Here is an 11,705-nt window from a genome sequence, read left to right on the forward strand (position 1 = left end):
AATCCAAAAGACAAACACACAAAAACCCAGAAATACTGTAAGAATACATTTTTGTTTTAATCCCAGCTGTGGGAATATGGGGGCGCTTCCTAGCAGCTGGCTGTGGTTTGCGTTGTGTTCTAGCAGAAACATGGCTTTGCCGACTACAGGCAGTTTCTGTGACTGTGTGATATTTGGAATTCTGGGGATTTCTCAGAGGGTGGTGTAATGGAAGGTCTGGTTTCTTTAAAAACTCAGTTAAATTATATAAATCTGTTTTTGTTTTAATCCCAAGTGTGGGATTTTAGTTTGGGCTTCAGTTTGTCCACAGCTGATAACTGCCTCCTGTGTGATCTTTGCCAGCTGGTATTGGCCTGCCTCGTGCAGCATAGATGGGGGTGTGGTCTAACACTCTGAAGGCTATAAGTAGGAGAGTGTAGGGTGAAAAAGGATGGCATGTGGCCTATGACAGTTTCGAGAGATCAGAGATGGATGGTATGGCAGTTTGGAGAGACACTCGGTGGCACAGAGGCTTGGAGGAGACTGTTTGCTGTGTTTGCTGTTGACGGAGACTGGGATAGCCCCCCAAAGAGCCCATCAACCCTAAACAGCTGGGAGAAGTAAAGTGGGCTCTGCACCCCTCTCCCCACTGACCTTCTCTATCCTATCTAGGTTTGGGGGTTTGGAAGAGGCTTTAAGAAATCCCAAATAGGGGGACGGTGCTTAGAGGCACTCAAAATGGTCCAGCGCTTGATGTACCGTTGCAGGCTCTCCTACAATACAGCCTCTAACAAACCGAGGCTGTCTCGAACCCCTGGCAACAGGGTTGTTTACCTGTATACCAGGAAGGTTGGGAAAGCACCTACATCTGCCTGTGGTGTGTGCCCGGGCAGACTTCCAGGGGTTCTCGCTGTAAGGCCTAAAGTCCTTATGAAGTCAAAGACCAAGAAGCATGTCAGCAGGGCCTAAGGCGGTTCCACGTGTGCCAAGTCTGTGCGCGACAGGATCAAGCGGCCTTTCCTTATTGAGGAGCAGAAAATCGTTGTGAAAGCGTTGAAGGCACAAGTGCAGAGTCAGAGAGCAAAATAAATGTGCAGCTTTTTTCAAGTAATAAAAAAAAAATTCCCAAATAAATAAAAGAGTTAAAAAAAAAAAAAGGGCACAACAGGGTTTACAAACGCTAGGGCCCCCAGAGGAAGTATGAGTTCTTGGTTGTTGTTGCTTGTGGCAGTCCTGTGCAAAGAATAAACAAGAAGAAGAAATTAGATATCCTGAGGCAAAGATCAAACTTGCGCAGAGGAACTAATGCCCTTAATCAGCAGGAAGTAGTCTAATGATAATGTCACCCTCTTGCTGGCTCCTGACTTTATTCAGGGATCGCTTTCCTTTACTCTCTATCCTTTTTTTTTCCCCCACTTACCTGGTGTTAGGGGGTTGAAAAGAAAGAAGGAAAAGGGTGGAAGAAAGAAGAACCCATAAGGTAGAAATGATCAGTTACAGTTAGACTGTAAGCCAATGTAATAAATTTTGTGTGTGTGTGTTTGTTCTATTGGTTTTGTCCATCTGAAACAGTGGTTCTCAATGGATGAGTTACAACCCCTTGGGGTCACATATCAGATATCCTGCATATCAGATATTTACATCACAATTCATAACAGTAGCAAAATTACAGTTATAAAGTAGCAACAAATTAATTTTATGGTCGGGGTCACCACACCATGAGGGACTGTATTAAAGAGTTGCAGCATTAGGAAGGTTGAGAACCATGTTCCGGAGAACCCTGACTAATAGAGTGGTCTTGCACTCATGGCAATCCTTTCACCCTCACCTCTTGAGTGCTGAGATTACATGTGTGAGCCACCATGCCCGACTCTGGACTCTGTCAGCAAGCTTTTATTTGCATGCTTCTGTTTGGCAATATTGTCAATTGAATCCAGGGCCTCACACATACTCGGCAAAGGCTTCATCACTCAGCGACAGCCCTGGCCCAAACTTCAATTTCCTGAAGTCTTCAGGAAAGCGCTCCCTTACTCCCAGAAAGTGGACGGCCAGTGTTTGGTCTGCCTGACTCAGACTCCCGCTTTTCTGAGAAGTGTTCCTCTTATCTCCCAGTGTGCTTTCACTTAGAGTACATGCTGCCTTATCTTTTCACAACAATGGTGGCTAATTAGTGGGTGGGCGCTTTGCCAAAGCTAGACTACAAAGAATCTCTACCTCCCAGGAATTGGAGAGTGAGCCTAGGAATCTAGTCACCTGAATAGTGTTTCATTTGTTTTGGTTTTTGAGACAAGTTCTAGATATATAAGCCCATGATGACCTTCAAAACAACAGCAACAAAACCTGTGTCTGGGGATGGTGGTGCACACCTTTAATCCCAGCACTCAGGAGGCAGAAGCAGGCAGGCAGATCTCTGTAGGTTCAAGGTCAGCCTGGTCTACAAAGTGAGTCTAGGACAGCCAGGGCTATACAGAGAAACCCTGTCTCAAGAGTAAAACAAAACAAAACCTCTTTGAAGCCCAGGATGGCCTCAAACCACCACTCTGAGATTCTGGATATAAAATTTGTATATTTATATTTTTGTTTTGTTTTGTGGTGGTATTGTTTTGAGGCCAGGTCTCTTTTAGTCCCTGCTGGCCTTGAGCTCATTACGTAGCTATGGCTGGCCCTTGAATGCCCGATCTTCTCATTTCTATTTCCTGAGTGTAGGAGTCCAGGTACGTGCCACCATTGGATAGTGTTTTGAATGTAGATGACCTGTGAGCCATGGGTATAACTATGTTTTATAGGATATGAACTGTGGAATTTGGATTCTGAGAGAGATAGATGATGAAAAGGGAGAGCTGAGTGTGGTGGCACACACCCGTCATTCAAGACCAGCCTGGACCACATAGCAAGCCTCAGGCCCGGCTTTCCCAATAGAGAAGGAGCCCGTCTTTAATTGATCAATCAATGAAATAAATATACAGAGAAGAGAGGATGTCAGGGGCTTGTTCCCCTTCACCTTCCTCAAAAGCTTCACCTTCATGCTCTGGAGGGGTTCTCTGAAGCAGTAGTAATCCAAGGCCTCTAGAAGAGAAATCCTGTGTCTGCTACATTTACATTTCAAAACTTTGGCAAGGCTTTGCTCCTTTCCTAGCCTTAGGGTCATGTGCCCATCTGTTGAGAAATAGTGATCTATCTTACCAAAGGTGTTTTTGTTTGTTTTGTTTTTTCAAGACAGAGTTTCTCTGTGTGACAGAGTCCTGGCCTCAAGGTGTAGACCAGGCTGGGCTTGAACTCAGAGATTCACCTGCCTCTGCCTCCCTAGTGCTGAGATTAAGGGTATGTGCCATCATGCCCGGCTCAAGGTTTTTTGGAAGAGGAGATTATGTACTAGAGCTTCATGCATGGGCCACAGTCCCAGGTCTTGAAGGCAGGAGAAAGAGCAGCAGGAGTTGGGAGGCCATGCAGGGAAATGTTTGCCCTAAAGAGATACAGCCAGTCTCCTGGAAATCAGCCTACAGGACCATAAAAAATGTCTCTAAGCAAATTGGATGGAGAAAGTATGCCTTGCAACAGTCCATCAGAAGCAAGAAGAGTAGATTGTACCATCCTATTCCTTCCTGTCTCAGCTTCCATTGATCAGTCTCGTATGTAGAGTCCCTCATGGCAGGCAGCTTTGCTTGGTTCCTCTCGAGGTTCCGCAGAAGTCACATCCCATGTTTGTGAGGTAGTGTGCTACCAGGGTATGGACTTTTCAGGCATAGACTCTGTTTGTCCCAAGGTGGCTTCAGGCAGCAAGCATGGGTAGCTCTGCTCACTCTGCCAGCCCTGCCTTTGGTAGAGATGAACCAAGTGATGGGTGAGTGGTTTGGAAACCAAATGGTGCTGAGCTCTGGACTGAAACATGGGTCTCAATCAATCTAATTGGTCGGATGGAGCCATATGCCTGTTCCTCTTGGATAGGGCATAGGAGAGCAACTACAGAAGGAAGCCTCCCCTCATGTCAGTACACATCCTCAGAGAGCCAGAGAACAAGAAAGTCATCAAAACAAAACAAACCAACCAAAAACAAACAAAAACACCTGTGAGAGAAAATGGGCATGAACTGGGGAAGACTGGGGAAGGCAGTGATGCAGGATTGAGCCTGAGGGAAGGAATGAGGGAAGAGGATCAGAGGGAACTATCTAGAGGCAGTGTGGTTATAGAAAAGATTGATGAGGGTACTGAGGTATCCTTGAGTCAGAGTAACCCATCAGAGATGTACTGCTTATTCTGGACAATGGTCTTCTCTAAGACTGTTCTGTGTCCCTAGTTGGTAGCGGCCTGTAGGGACGAAGGCCTCAGAGTAAAGGACAATGCATTTCCAAGCTCTGCAGCTGCCAGTTGATCAATTACAATTCCTGTAGGCAGTGGTCTGAGAGTTACCTTCATGCTCACTTTCTCTCACAGCTGGTTTTCTTTTTTTTCTTTTTTTTTTTTTTTCTTTCTGGTTTGTTTTGACGACCTGTCTTGGTCTCTGGCTCTCTGAGGATGTGTACTGACAAGAGGGGAGGCTTCCTTCTGTGGCAAGTCCCTTTGTATCCATATCCTCTTCCTGTATTCCCACTGCTGTCTTCATTCAGGTCCTCATTCCATCTTGCCCAAACTATTTTAGAAATCTCAGCTGATCACACTGCAACCCTAGTCCAAACTCTGGTTTGTGGATTGTCCTGAAACACAGTTTTGACCATATCACAGTCACCTTTGGAAAAACTTCTGTTGGAAATATTTTTCTTTTCTTTTTCTTCTTTTTTGGTTTTTGAGACAAGATTTCTCTGTGTAGTCTTGCCTGTCTTAGACTCGCTTTGTAAACCAGGCTGGCCTGGAACTCAGAGACCAGCCTTCTCTGCCCCCTGAGTGCTGGGATTACAGGCATGCACCACCATGCCCTGATTTCTGTTGGAAATGTTAAATAGTCTAGACACTGGAAAATAGTGAGATACTTCCTCAAACAATTAAACATAGGCTTGTTTAATTAATAATTTATAGAGCCCAAAAGAGCTGAAAGAACTCCAAAACACTCTACATTAAGTTTTGTCTTAAAAGGGTCTCATTCTGTAGCTCACACTAGCCTTGAACTCACAGAAATCCTGTCTCAGCTTCCCAAGTGTGAGCTACCACACTCTGCTTGCACGCTGCTATTCTCAGCATTATTCATAGCATTAAAAGGTGAGAATGATTCACCTGTCCATCACTGGATGAACTGATAAAGAAAACATACTGTGTTCACACATTCAATAAAATATTACTAGAAGAGAGAAACACGGTTACCAGGAGTAGTGGCACACTTCAATTCCAGAACTTCGGAGGGAGAGGCAGGTGGAACTCTGTGAGTTTGAGGCCATCCAGGTCTACTTGTCAAGTTCCAGCCCAGGCAGAGCCCAATAAAAAAAAAAAATAGATCAGAGATGGTGACATAATTCTATAATCTCAGGTAGAGGCACTGAGAGTTTGAAGTGAGCCTAGGCCACATTGTGAATGTAAGGATAGCCTGGGATCAGATGTAGAGGAATTCTAATTTAGAACATGGCTGCTCTGGCAAGAGATCACATCCAAAGACCTTCTAGGTCTGTGTGATCTGACTGGAATACAGACATACCTTTAACCCCAGGAGAGAGAAACAAGCAAATCTCTGAATTCAAGGCCCGTAGACTTGGATTTTTTTCTTCACCAAACCTACTTTATTTAGTGTTCCTAAGCACCTTTACCTCCCTTCCAACCCTACACAACCTTTGGTAGGAGATTAGTAGGGAAAAGGGCTGTACCTGTTTCACCTCCTTCCAGCCAGTAAGGGTCGATGGGTCTTTAGGGGATTACCAGACTGAGTCATCAGGACACTAGCAGCCAGTCCAACACTAAGCAGCAATATGAAGTCAGGGAAAACCACAAAACTCAGTTGGATTGCCCAGAGAAGCTCTCTGGGACACTTCTCTCTTTGAAGTCAAGTGTTGAAGCAGGAAGATCAGGGCAGTAATGTCAATCCAAAAAGTGATATCTCACTGCTTGTAGGCCTCTATATATCTCCTCTCCTCAGAGTCCACACACGGATGTTCTCAGCTGGCCAAAGTCAGCCCCTCGCATATTGAGAGCTCATAGCAAAACATTACATGCCCTCTCACAAGCTAACCTGGGCAAAAGAACATCACATGAAAAAACTCAGTCTTCAAAGAAACCAGAAACTTCCACTTCAAAGGCCTGCCAGGTATGGATCAAGTTTCAGGTAAAGAAAAGGTTAGGTCTAGGTGGGTTGGTACATGCTTTTAATCCAGCACTCAGGAGACAGAGGCACGCAGATCTCTGAGTTCAGGAGTTCGGTTGAGTCAATGAGTTGAGAGACAGTGCAGTGGAACTGAGTTTTTGGCAGTTCAGTTCATGGAGTTTAGAGGCAGTTTCTACTGGGGGAGTTTTACAGAGTAAGGTAGAATAGAGCAAGCTAGACACAGATGAAGACAGAATGAGTTAGAGAATGAAAAGGAGCCAGAACATTAGAACATAATGGCAAAGTTAGTATGAAGCCACATTGACCAATTCAGTCAGAGGCTGAGAGAGAAGCAGATTGAATCAGTACCTGGGAGAGGACTTTGAGCCAGAACAGCTGAGTTGAACCAGCCAGCCAGAATTCAGAAAGAGCCAGAAAGTGTGAGTTTACTTCGCAATAAATAACCAATTTTACCAATAAAGACTCAGGAGCCAGATGCTGGGGTGAAAACTTGTTAGTTTCAGAGAGGCAGAGAAAGCACCTAGCTGACCTTCCTACTCAGCTCATGTCCTAAAGGAAAAAAGCCAAAAGCTGAAAACCAAAAGCTTGTTAGCTCAACTGACAGCCCAGGATTACTAACTCATCTGATTGCTAGCCCGGGAGGAAAAAGCCAAAGAGCTCTTTCTTCTTTTCTAGGCTGTCTTAAATATCCTTCAACTCAAAGTCCCTCCTTACTACTTAATCCCTGTCATCTGGTTACTTGCTCCACCTCTTCACTAGGATTAACTTTATCAAATCCTGTGTACAGAAAACTCTTGGATTAAAGGTGTGTCCTAGGGCTGAGCCATACCATAATTACCTGTTTACAATAAACAGAAAGTTCTCAGATTAAAGGTGTGTGTTAGGGGTGAGCCATACACCAAACAATAAACATGTTTTTGCAGGTCACAATCTTGGGGTTCACAATGGGATCAAACATCATGCAGCAGGCCTAGATGAATTGTATGGTGGGCTAGAAGCTTCCAGGACTAGGCCTAGGTTAGCAGAAGGAGCCAACAATTACATGAGGCAAGTAAAAGATACTATTACAATGGGGAGATACTCCGTGGATAAAACCCTTGCGGTGTATGGTGGTTGGCTTCAAGGTCAGCTTGCTCCAAATTGGAATCACCTGTGCATCTCATTGCCTTAATTTTTGATGTGGGAAGACCCAGCAGGAGGCCCCTTTGGGGGAGAAGCCCAGACTTTAGGCATGGCAGAGGAAGGAACATTTGTTGTCTTTTGCTCTCAGGACCTTCCCTTTTGCCTGTTCAGCTTGCCTTTTAGCTGCTGAGTTGATTTATCCTGTTGTTCCTGATGGTTTCCTCACTGATAGCAGAACCAGCATGTCCAGGTCTCCATCATTGACCAACGTCCAGAGCAGGAACCTGCCGGGTTTCCTACACCAGATTGGAACTGCTCAGGTGCCCAGTGAACTGGGTTTTCAGCCAGGGCAGTGAGACAACCACTGTGGGACTACTCCAGCGAAACGAGGCACCGACATTAAAGAAAGAACAGCGGCTGGGCTCTCAGCCTCTCAGGAGTGGGACAATTGTTACTATTTCAACAGAAGCCAATGTAATAAATTGTATATATGCATATTTACATAGATATTAGTTCTGCTCCTCTGGAGAATGCTGGTTAATACAGGGTGTGAGCATTAGTACTGGAGTTCGGATCCCCAGCACTCACATAAATACTGAGTGGGCACAGAAGTCTACCTCCAGTTCCAGCACTTGGAGGGCAGCGAGGGAACCCCTATGACAAACTGACTAGCCTCACTAGCCAGATCAGTGAGCTCTGGGTCTACTCTAGGGACCATTCTTCAACGAGTAATATGGAGAGTGAACAAAGAGCTTGCCTAATGGCAGCTTTGGGCTTCCAGATGCATATGTACACGCATGCACCCGCCCACATGCAAACATACATTCCACACACAGAGAGACACCAGAAAAACGGGGAAAACAAACAACCTCTACATCAAAACAAAACCAATCAACCAAATAATAAAATCAGTTAAAAAAAATTAAGCAAAGCCAGAAATAACTTAAAACAAAACCTAGCAAACAAAAATCTACCACTAATTCTCCCTAGCAGGAACTTAAACCTCAAGAGCCTCAATTTGACCATAAGACATGTTTCCACATGATTCTTCTTTCTCCCAATGGCTCCCTCACTTCCCATACTTGCTTATGGCCAGCTATACACGATGTGTGCTTCAGCAATTCTTTTCATTTTCAAGATTCAGCGTTGCCCAAGTTCCCTCCACTCTTTCATATTAAGGGGCTGTAATCTCTCTTTCCCTCTTTAAAAGTCCAACAGCATGTCAACTATATCCCTCTGTCTTCCTCTCAGATCAAAAGCAGCACACCTTGAAGGGAAGTGGTTTCAGAAATTCAATTGGCCTTCTTCCAGATAGGCCCCCTCGGCGTGCTTAGAACCTTAAGGGATTTACGGTGGCTCGGAGCTGATCTTTCACTTTTCAAACTCAGAAGCCTCATCTTCACAGGGAGCAGAGAGAGTATTAGGGAGCTCTGATGGTCACACACTCACAGAAACCGTTCTTTACATCAATCAGAATCTGATTAATTTATGAAGAAAAATACAAGCTGTGGTGGTTTGTTTTGGTTTTAGAGGCACAGACCTGCAGTCCTAACTACTCAGGAGGCTGAGGTGGAGGGTGGCTTGAGCCCACGCATTTGAAGACCAGCCCCGCAAGGCAAGACAACCATCACAAATAGACATTTGCTGGGCTAGCACGCAATCACATCAGGGAAGTATGTGTGATGATTATTCCTGTCAACTTGACTACATCTGGAACTACCTAAAACCCAAGTGGCTCAGTATACCAGTGAGGGATTTTTTTTTTTCTTTCATTGAATCATTTGAGATGAGAAGACCCACCCTACATCCAGATCTTTTGAGGTGAGATGATCCACCTTAAATCTGGGCCACATCTTCTGGTGGCAGCCTACATAAAGGAAGCTTTGCCTGGTTTTTCTCACTGTTGCTGGCCCTTCCCTGGTATTAGATCTTACTTCTTTGGGATTTGGATGTCTACTGAAGATCAGCTGAGACATCCAGCCTTGTGGATTACTGGATTCTTCCCATTGGGAGACAGCAATTATTGGACTAGCTGGACCACACATAGCCTGTAAGCCACTCTCATAAATAATATATTAATATATATTATTAGATTAATTAATATATTATTAGAATAATATATATTATATCAGTTCTGTTCCTCTAGAAAATCCTGAATAATACAACATACTATCTTTCCTCAACCTCTTTTCTTTCTCTATTAATCAGGGATAAGTCCTTATTCTTTGGAGCAATTAAGACAAAGAGCAACGTTTGTGGCTTATGTAGCTGGGAAGTTTAGAGGTAGGGCTGCCTTCAGGTACAGCTTGATGCCCAGGACTGGAGGACAGCCTAGCCATCTGTTTTCTCTTACCACTTTTTGCCATCTCTTTCTCAGGCTCGGTTTCTGCACTTATGTTGGGGGAAAGACATTGCAGCAGGTTGGGAACAGGGTCAAAAGCAAGAAGATGGCTGGCTGCTGGTCACATTGTTGCATGCTGATATTTAAATTAAAAAAAAAAACTTTACTCATGCATATGCATGTGAATCTGTGAGACTGTATGCCACCTGAGTGCAGGTCCCCACAGAGTTCAGAAGAAGGTATCAATCAGATCTCCTGGAGCTGGGGTTATGGGTGCTAATGTGCCAACTGACATGGGTGCTGGGAACCAAACTCAAGTCTTCTAGAAGAGCAGCAATTGCTCTTTACTGAGCCATCTCTCCAGTCCCTGCATGCTGATCTTTAAGAAGCATTTTTTTCTTTTTTCTTATTCTGTTTTTTTCGAGATAGGGTTTCTCTGTGTAGCCTTGGCTGCCCTGGACTGGCTCTGTAGACCAGGCTACCTGGAACTTAGAGAGATCTGCCTGCCTCTGTCTCCCTGAGTGTTGGGATTAAAGGCCAGTGCCACCACACCTTTATTTTGAACTTCTAATTTTTTTTCCACCCCCTTGAGTTTTGGACATGAGTTTAAAGGCATGTAACTACCACACCAGTTTTATGCCATGCTGAGGACTGAAACCAGGGCTTCCATACCAGGCACACACTCTACCAGCTGAACCCCATCTTCAGGGCTGCCTCCTTTTCTTTCCAGTGTTAGAGCTTGATCCCAGGGCCTTAAGCATTTTAATTATCACTTTACCCCTTAGTTAAACCCACAGCTCAATCAAAGTACAATTTCTTATTTGGGGTCTCCAGGAAAAAAAAAATGTCCTTTTTGAGCAGGGTACGGTAGCTTAGGTCTATAATCTCAGGACCCTGCGATTAAGGTCGGTATGGACTACATAGTGAGCACCAAAACCAGCTATAGTAAGACGCTGTATTTAAGTACGCCCCATGGCTGGCTTCCATATTCAGCGTCTTGAGTGCTGGGATGAGAGGCATGTTTCAGCACACCTAGCCTTACATTGTTTTAATGTGTTTGCATGGGTACGCATGTGCCATAGAAGGGAACACCGGAATGTCGTCAAGGGCAACTTCACCCTATATTTGACACGAGGTTTCCCTATGTACCTCCGGCAGGGCTGGAACGGATTTGTAGACAAGGCTGGCCTCGAACTAAAGAGTTCCTCTTGCTTCTGTCCCCCAGATGCTGGGATTAAAGGTGTGTACCACCATGCCTGGTCCGGACCTCTTTTTACGGATAGGGGCTGTCACTGAACCCGGAGCTTCCGATTCAGCTAGGCTGGCTGGTTTCCTTTCAACCCCTGTGCTAGCTTCTTAGCTGGGTGTTGGGGGATCTAACCTAGCCAGGTCTTCATGCTTGCGGGAAGCATTTCACCGAGCCACCTGCCAACCCCATCTTTAATCTTTTATGCCAATTCTCCCGTTTGAAGATGGCTTCACCCTTTTTTTGTTCTGTTTTAAAATTATATGTATTTATTGGTGTGTGAGCGCGCCCCGCGGCGCACCTAAGATCAGAGGGCAGTTTTCGGAGTCGGTTCTGCCTGTCCATCAAGGGTTCTAAGGAACGAATTCAGGTAGTCGGGCTTGCTGAGCCTTTTCGACGGCCCCCTGGTAGCTTGTTAAACTTGGCGTGCTGGCAAAGTCCTTCTCACCCCTCCACTCCTTTCCTTTAAAAAACAAAAACACGGAAAACTATTTCCAAAAACACAGAAGCGAGCGCATCCAAGCGGAGACCTTCAAGGATAGAACGTCCTAGGCAATTAGCAGGAAACGCCTCCCCAGGCGCTGGAAGTGGGTGGGGCCAGAAGCGCCTCCGCTCCCACTATTCCGTTTCGGCCCGCAGGAGGCCCTCCTCAATTCTCGCGAGACTTCAGGCGGCCCGGCCGCTGCGCACTACGCGGCGCTGGGAGTCCAGGCGCGGAGGGGGGGGGAGGGGCGGGGGGAGACGGTACAAACGGCGCGGCCGCCATCTTGTTTGCG

At 45.5% G+C, this 11,705-nt stretch overlaps 1 pseudogene; it reads left to right on the forward strand.

The window, feature by feature from the left end:
• Nucleotides 1–717: 717 nt before the first annotated feature.
• Nucleotides 718–1,068, forward strand: LOC110549947 (large ribosomal subunit protein eL34-like; annotated as a pseudogene).
• Nucleotides 1,069–11,705: the final 10,637 nt, after the last annotated feature.

This window comes from Meriones unguiculatus, chromosome 3 (assembly GCF_030254825.1).
Source record: "Meriones unguiculatus strain TT.TT164.6M chromosome 3, Bangor_MerUng_6.1, whole genome shotgun sequence".
Classification (NCBI taxonomy): Eukaryota; Metazoa; Chordata; class Mammalia; order Rodentia; family Muridae; genus Meriones; species Meriones unguiculatus.